Below are 7,997 nucleotides of genomic sequence, written 5' to 3' on the forward strand. Positions count from 1 at the left end.
GGTCTGTGGGAGGAAGCCGGAGAACGCGGAGAGAACCCACTCTTTTTGGGTAGGGTAGAGTAAAACTTACAACTGCCTCCCTAAAATGCCCTTTCTCATAATTGGAGTCACCTGTGTATGGAGGTCAAGGGTCACTGAACTTACCAAACCAAATTTGAGTTCCAATAATTAGTTCTAAAGGTTTTGAAATCAATAAAATGACAACAGTACCAAATTTATGCACCTGCCTAATTTAGTTTAAACAATTATTGCACACTTTCTGTAAATCATATAAACTTCATTTCACTTCTCAAATATCACTGTTTGTCCCCTATATGATATATTTAACAGATTTTTCCCAAACAATCAATGATTTATAAAGGTAAATCAGGAAAATTAACAAGGGTACCAAAACCTTTTCATATGACTGTGTTTCTGCTTCAGAAGATATTCTATTTTGAATTCAGAACAGTTACTTCTTTAATTGGGCGCACCACATGATGTATGGTCACACCAAATAATTTTTCATAAACATARATGTAGTAATCATCAACATTGTAACAAACATTTCAAACATATCCCACAAAAAAATCTAAATGCCTTTATTTTTATAAGTTTATTTGAAATTTTCTGTTTTATTAAGTAATTTAGGCAGTAACCGCATTATTTTTTCTGGAATTAGCTCATCATACTTAAGAATGCTCTCTTTTGAAGAAATTTATATTTATGTATAGATTAGTACTGATATTAGAAAACTACACCAGAGTATAGGGTTTCCTTATTTTATAATACTTGTATACTGTTTGATCTATTTTGTGTTAATTGAAATAGAGGAGCTACATGTCCAGATTATGAACAACACATAATTAAAAGCTGTGTTAACATTAGGGTGAGGTCTTTGTCTGAATGCCGGTGATTCAGCCGTAGGTCAGCGGGGGGCGAACTCAGGCATTGAAGATTCTGGATATATACTGATCCATTTCCTGGTCATAGCAGTGTGGTTTGGCTTGTCAGCCGGTGACAAATAAACCTCACTCGTCTCTCCAGAATTCTGGGTTGTATGACATTTATTTCATATCACAGATCATCTTATTTAACACTTYTGTTTTCATCTGATTTCAGCCGATATTAAACACGTATTTCTTACAGTTTGGTGAGACCTGACGTTCGGCTGCCGGTCAGTTGACTGCGAGGGTGTGGTGGCGCTGCTTGGGCACGGGGCCTGTCCTGGGATTCGCCGCATCACTGCACTTCCTGGCGCCAGTAAACAGGTGAGCAAAATAATTTTGCTTTCCGGATTGTTAATAAAAGGGGATTGTGCAACAATCTGTGTTTCTGCGTTATGACCTGTGTGTCGGGGCGTTGAAAAAGACTCACTAATTGTTAGCTTCTGTGTTAGTATTGCTATGCTGTGTCGGTGAACCAGTGTGGCAATGGTAGCTTATTAGTTTATCGGTCGCAGACAAAACAAGCACTCGTAGCTAATACGGACGGTAAAAAAACGTTTTTTAAACGCTTTAACATGATTGAGCTGCTGTGATTTAATGTCATACAATAATAGATCTGTTTAAGGGATCCTCCTGAGGCCGTTTTAAGCTCGTTTTCCGAAATCCCGGGGTGAGCTATCTATAAAATGCTAACCTGAGCGGGTGGGGTAGACTAAACAATTGTGTGATGGCGAGTGGGCTTTTTTAGTAGGCCTAACTAAAGGAAAAAAATCCATGAATTGTGAGGTCAGATTTTCTGGTGGGTTTTACGCATGGTAGTAAATAAAATAAAGTAGATAAATCCTTTTTATAGGTGGGTGGTTCATGCGTCATTGGGAAAAATCCAGGAATCAAAATCTTTCTTTTCCTCTCTTGAATTCTGTGTGGGCTGGTTCTCCACTTAGCAGGTGTTTATTCACATGGCTGTGTCATGTATTAGTTTAGAGTAAAATTACTCTTAAGTTAAGAAGTCTGACACAAAAAGTGACCGCTAGTGGAGGTGTGGGACATCTGTGGGTGGTGATAGCAAGTTTTGGGTTTGTTTTTTGTTAGTTTAGGGTAACCAGGCCAGGAGATTGTTCAACAGCAGGGGGTGCTGATGTAGACTGCTACTAYAGTTGTTTATTTCAGGGTTGCCAACTGCTGGGCATTGCGCCAGATTTCCTGTGCTGGGGTTACGTGAATACATTGATAAAAATGTCTGATAAATTTATAGAGGACTTGAATACTAGATATGTTTGCGCAGATGTGTAAAGTATTGTTATCTTACGGTGATTTTTTGCAGTTAGATTTAGCAGCACCCACCCCTGCAGCTGTTCAGAGGATTGTTTGTAAATTAGAGCGTTCTTGGCAACAGGACATAAAAACAGATGAAGRCAAAACAGTATTACAGGCTAAGATAGCTCCAGAAAAGTAAAAGATTTACAAATATTGGCGGCGCATGTTTAGGATTATGCTATTGTTATTGTTATGTTATGTTATTATTAGGTTCTGACCTCCTGCAAAGAGGGTGAAAACAAGACCTTGACATCTGACACAGATTTCACAGACACTCAGACTACACATTGTGATGCAGCTGACGAGGGGCGCTCTCATGCAGGAGCCTGTGAGACAAAACAGAATCACCAGGTGGCAGCAGACGTGACTGAGACGGAGCATAAAAAGGAAAAGACTGACAGCAGAGGTCCATACAAGGAAGTAGTGACCATGTTYGCGACTGCTGAGAAACAGATGCCTTTGTTTGAGGAGGACCCAGGAGAAGGAACGAGTAAATCATCACGCAACACTGGGACCATGATAGTGAAAGATAAATGGCCGCAAGATGTGGCTTATGCAGTTGTTAAAGGACTGCTTGAATTATGTCCACAAGAAGATGAACAAGGGGTAAAAACTGCAATTAGTAAATTTGTAAATCCACAAAGGCTAAGCAGAAAGGAGGTTTTGCAGGATGATGTGGCAGGCAGAGAGGCCTCAGAGTGGTGGGACGATGGGCCACCGCCATCTAGTGGAGGCTTGCAGGGAMATGGGCAGACGCATGTTATGAGACCAGATTCAACAATGCAGGGTAATAGGTCACAGCAAAACAAACACAGTGGCCACATCAAAGAGATGACAGGCAGGTTAGGACAAATATTCATTCTTGTATGGATCAGAAGCCGTGGATGGGAATGTTTCCACTTGTTACTTCATCAAATGAGGCAGGTCATAACTTTGTCACTTACAAAACATTTTCTATGCAGGACACAAAGCTGATTAAACAAAAATTACGTGATTTGAGTGCTGGAGGGTCATTGTGGATTAAGGACTTTTTAGAGGTGTGTTCTGGTATGGTTCCGACGATGGGTGATTTCAGACGTGTGTATTGTGTGTGCACAAGCTGGGGTGCGCTAACTGAGCTCGAAGGANTCTAAAACCATGACAGGCCCTCCATTTTACCCTGTTTCTTTCTTTCTCTCAGAGGCACATCATCTGTTTTTAGATCTACTGTATAACCTGTCTTTMTTGTTTTCGTCTTTGACAACTCTGTCTTTTCCTAGCCTAAGATGAGCAGTTTTGGGTTGACTTGACAGTGGGATCTAGTAAAATATATTAAAACAATAAATAACAAAGTTAATAACTACCCCACCGAAATGACATGCTCCATTGTATTTTTATCATGATATTGTTTTTAAAAAATACTAAAACTGGACCAAAAACTATTCCTGAAATAAAACAAAGTACTTTTTTGCATTTTGAGTCTTAAATATAAAAGCAAAATAACTGTCTTTTAAGAACATCTATCATTTACAGACATTAAACCATGGTCGCACCACATATTTTCATATGCAGTCAACATTTACAGGAAAATAATTAGCCTCCTTAAATAAAAAAAAGGCTAACTTCCCACAAAAGGCAAATATGAACTTTATAATCAAAGATATTGTAGGAATATTATAATATTCCTGTTTTTAAGGTCGCACCACATGATGCACAAATGTGGAAACTGCATACTAACTGCTAACAGTGACACTTTTYTGACATTTGAGAGATTAAAAAACTCCTTGCTTGTCTCCAAGGATTCTTGGCAAACTGTTGAATGATGCAACTTCCTGTTTTCGACTGGATTTCAAAATATAAGTACCAAAATGAGAATTTCTTGATGGTAGCACCACATGATATTTGGTTAAATGGACATCACCGGACAACGTTTATAAGTTATAATGGAATTATAACTAAAAATGCTTTCATAATTTGTACAAGATGAAAAAAACCTTTGAACATCATGCAAAATAGGAAAGAAAATATATTTGAATAGATTTAATGTAATTTTTAAGACATTGTTGAAAAAAAGTTTGGACGGTCGCATTTGACACTTTAAATATCACAAAAATGGCCAAAAAGAACACTTTTTGAAAGGATAAAATAGGTATATATACAGGAGATATGTTGCATGTGGTTGCTTTTTATGCATCTATACCTTTTTTTTTTTTTAAATATAAAAAGAGCTGGACAAAAAAAATGGGTGTCATGTCATTGGCCCAGAAGTGAGATGAAAAGATTATTACTGAAGTATAAGAAATAACATTCATTTTGTTTAATCCCAAAGTTTGTAAAAATTTAACCCAATATTTTCTTATAAAAGGGCAMAGAAACTACAACTGTGTCCCAAGATGACAACAAACATTTATACAAGTTTAGTAGCATATTCTTGTTCAGAGGTGTCCGAACATTTTGTCACATGGGCAAAAATCATAAAGTCAAAAGGTTTTGAGGATGTTTTCCTTTACCTACTCAACAATAAACCAAGCATTGAATACTTTAATTGAACAAAAAAAGTAGTCATATTTATTGCTAGAAATGATTTAATAATCTAGATCCAGAACTTTAAAAGTTTTTTGCAGGTTTCCGTTATTGAAAGGAATTTAGCACATTTTCTAGGTATCAAATGTAAAAAAAAAATAATGTAAATGAATATTATAATAATAATAAGAAGAAGCAGAAGAACCCAATTTAGTCGATTCTAAATTAATAAAATCAGAATTTAGGTCACTCTTTCATTGAAAATGCCTGCTGTATTTAAAAGCAAATTGGAGTGCAGCAAAATCAGTTTTTGATTAGAAGTCACTGGATAGATGTGGAAAAAGCTAAAACCCTGGTTATTTAAGAGTCTTTTATTTGTTGGTGTTGTTGCCAGTATTTTCAATTGTAAGATTTTACTTTGTCCGTGATAATTTCGCCCTAATTAAAAATAGAAAATCTACATCAAACATCTGTGCCAGAGGGAAGAAATTGTAAACAAATTTATCTTTCTTGAACAGAAATCAGGGGCCACACAAAATCAGTTCAGGCCACAAATGGTCCCCGGGCCCCTCTTTTGACAACCCTGTTCTAATTAAAGGTCTCAGCAAATATGCATTTCTTTTAAACCAATGAACAAACTTAACTTTTAAAACCCTGAACAGCATCCTTGATTGATGGATTTATAGTGTCTAACAACAACCAACTAGGTGATCAAAGCACTTTAAAGTAAAAATCAGACCAAAAAAAAAAGCAAACAAACAAAAAGCATAACATCATCTTACCTTTGGAAGTGTTTTCTTCTAATCTTATTTGCAGAAAAAGCCATATCCTTAAAAATCCAAATCACAAAGGATGTCATGTTTGATCAACATCAGTGTGGTTACTGACTCTCTTGCTGGATGCTCAATCACAGTCTATCATCAAGCCCAGAGAAGGATCATTCCACACTTAAGCTGGTAACAGTCGGAAACAGTTGCAGAGCTATGTATGTTAGGAAACACTGTGGAGTTCTCTTCTTAAAGTTTTCAATAACTCCACTGCAGACATGCTGCTCATCTTGTCATCATGTACAAATGTTTTGAATTGTACCACTTCCTCAACAAAGTTTTATTCCAAGTCACTGTTGTACTTCTGCAGGTTTAAAGCTGCTGAGCGTAGATCTTCAGCAGTGGTCCCCAAACTACGGCCCGCGGGCCAGATCCGGCCCACCTCCCCATTTGGTCCGGCCCCCAGAACAATACCAGAGAGCGTTTAGTGTTTTTTTCATATATGTGTATTTNTTTCAGACGTGTGTATTGTGTGTGCACAAGCTGGGGTGCGCTAACTGAGCTCGAAGGATCTGTTGCTTCATTTGGTGTTCCAGATGACACACCTTTAAAAAGGTGGGTGTATGCATTGTGGCCTAGGATCAGAGAGAGGTTTCCAGTTAACATGGAGTCAGTAGAGTTGAACAACATTCCACCACTAGAGGYTGAAAGAGGGTCAGTTTATCTGGCGAGGGTCAGAGAATTATGGGGGTCTAAAATTGGTGTGGATCCAGTTTATGATTGGCCTACCTGGGTGATGTTCAAGTCGGCAGTGTTAAAGTCCCAGACTGATCAGGTCAGAAAACAGCTGGAGTGTGTTGTGGGGTTAGACAGGTTAGATTATGACTTATGGAGTGATCATGTGGTCCATTTTATTGACAAACAGGTAAAGGACAAACAGGCTGAGCAACAAGAAATGAAATCCTTGGAGGCGCTGTTGGCTAAAGCTAAACTAAAGGATCTAAGAGAAAAAATGAATCAGATAAAAGAAAAAAGTGCAGTTCAGATGCCTCAATTAGTGGAAATGCCTCAGGCAGGGCCACAGCAGGACGTGTTGATGCAGAGAGCAGGGGGGTCGAACAATAATCAGCCTCAAAATTATCATCGTCACCATTACCTACCTGTCAGAGGTAGGGGCACGAGAGTGGGTAGAAGAGGTAGATTTTTCAAAAAGGGTTACAAACCAGACACGTGTTTCTTATGTYGATGGATGGGTCACTGGGCTAATGAATGCCCGACAAGGTTTGGGGTGCCCATACAGCAGGGGGCAGGTCCAGCATTTGTACCTCAATATTATCCATTACCACCATTTRCACAAACAGCACCAACAACACATATGGGTCATCAGTCCTGGGGGGCAGCACAGAGGGGTGGTTTTCAGATGCAATAGGGGTGCCAGGAGCCAGCGATGGGGGCCCACAAGAATCTTGACCCTATGGCAAAACTTACAGTCTGCGGTCGAGAGGTGATGTGTCTTGTGGATACTGGAGCAAAATACAGTACGGTTAATGAGCCACTACCGTTATCTGATATTGCGGTCCGAGTTGCTGGCCTTTCTGGAAAATCTGAAGAGTGGCCTTTGTCCGAGTTTGTACCCTGCCAGTGGAACAATCTCCATTTTTACCACAGGTTTCTGGTCTCAACAAACTGTCCAGTCAATCTCTTGGGGAGAGATATCTTGTGTGAGCAGAATGTGGGTCTGCTGCTGTGCCCAGACCGAATTGAAATTTCATTCCCGGATGGACAGGTGCAGGTGTGTTCTACAGTCAGGAACACATCAGGTCAGATGTTGCTGGGGGCATCTGAAGAGGCACTGGAGAAAAAGCACATGATTATATAGTGGGGATTGATTCCTGAATGTAAAGCCATACCGTTGTGGTCAACAATGTCCAGCTGGGGTCCATGGATAAGCTCTCTCAGACATTATGACACGCCTGCTGATGCTCCGCACTGCACGATGAACTGTGCCCTGACAGATGATGAAACTTATGACATTCTGTGGACTGAACTTCAGAGACATTGTGATGACACTGGTGAAAACCCGCTGGTGGAGCTGGGGCACATTTTTGTGGCACCAAACGGCGCTGCAACAGAAGTAAAGCTGTCATCACCGCTGAAAGAGCTGTATGTTTTAGGTTCTGGTTCTGCACCTCATGTCGCTTTGAAAGTGGCGGCAGGGTGTGAGGGAAAGTCATTGGGACCTTTAATCAAATCTTGCCTCATGCTTGATGACTGGGTGGACATTAACACAGATTTGCGTTATTCACATTCAACAGACATATACAGAATAAAAAACACTTCAGTCACATCTCTTATTCTTGAGAAAAAGTGGGTGGTTAGGACACATGAGAAAGAGAATCTAGACCATCCAGAAGCAGCAAAAATGTTAGAGCAGTTACCTTTGACATTATGGGCAAAAAACAACACAGATGTGGGGATGCTGGAC

The sequence above is a fragment of the Austrofundulus limnaeus genome, unplaced genomic scaffold (genome assembly GCF_001266775.1).
Source record: "Austrofundulus limnaeus strain Quisiro unplaced genomic scaffold, Austrofundulus_limnaeus-1.0 Scaffold8, whole genome shotgun sequence".
Taxonomy (NCBI): domain Eukaryota; kingdom Metazoa; phylum Chordata; class Actinopteri; order Cyprinodontiformes; family Rivulidae; genus Austrofundulus; species Austrofundulus limnaeus.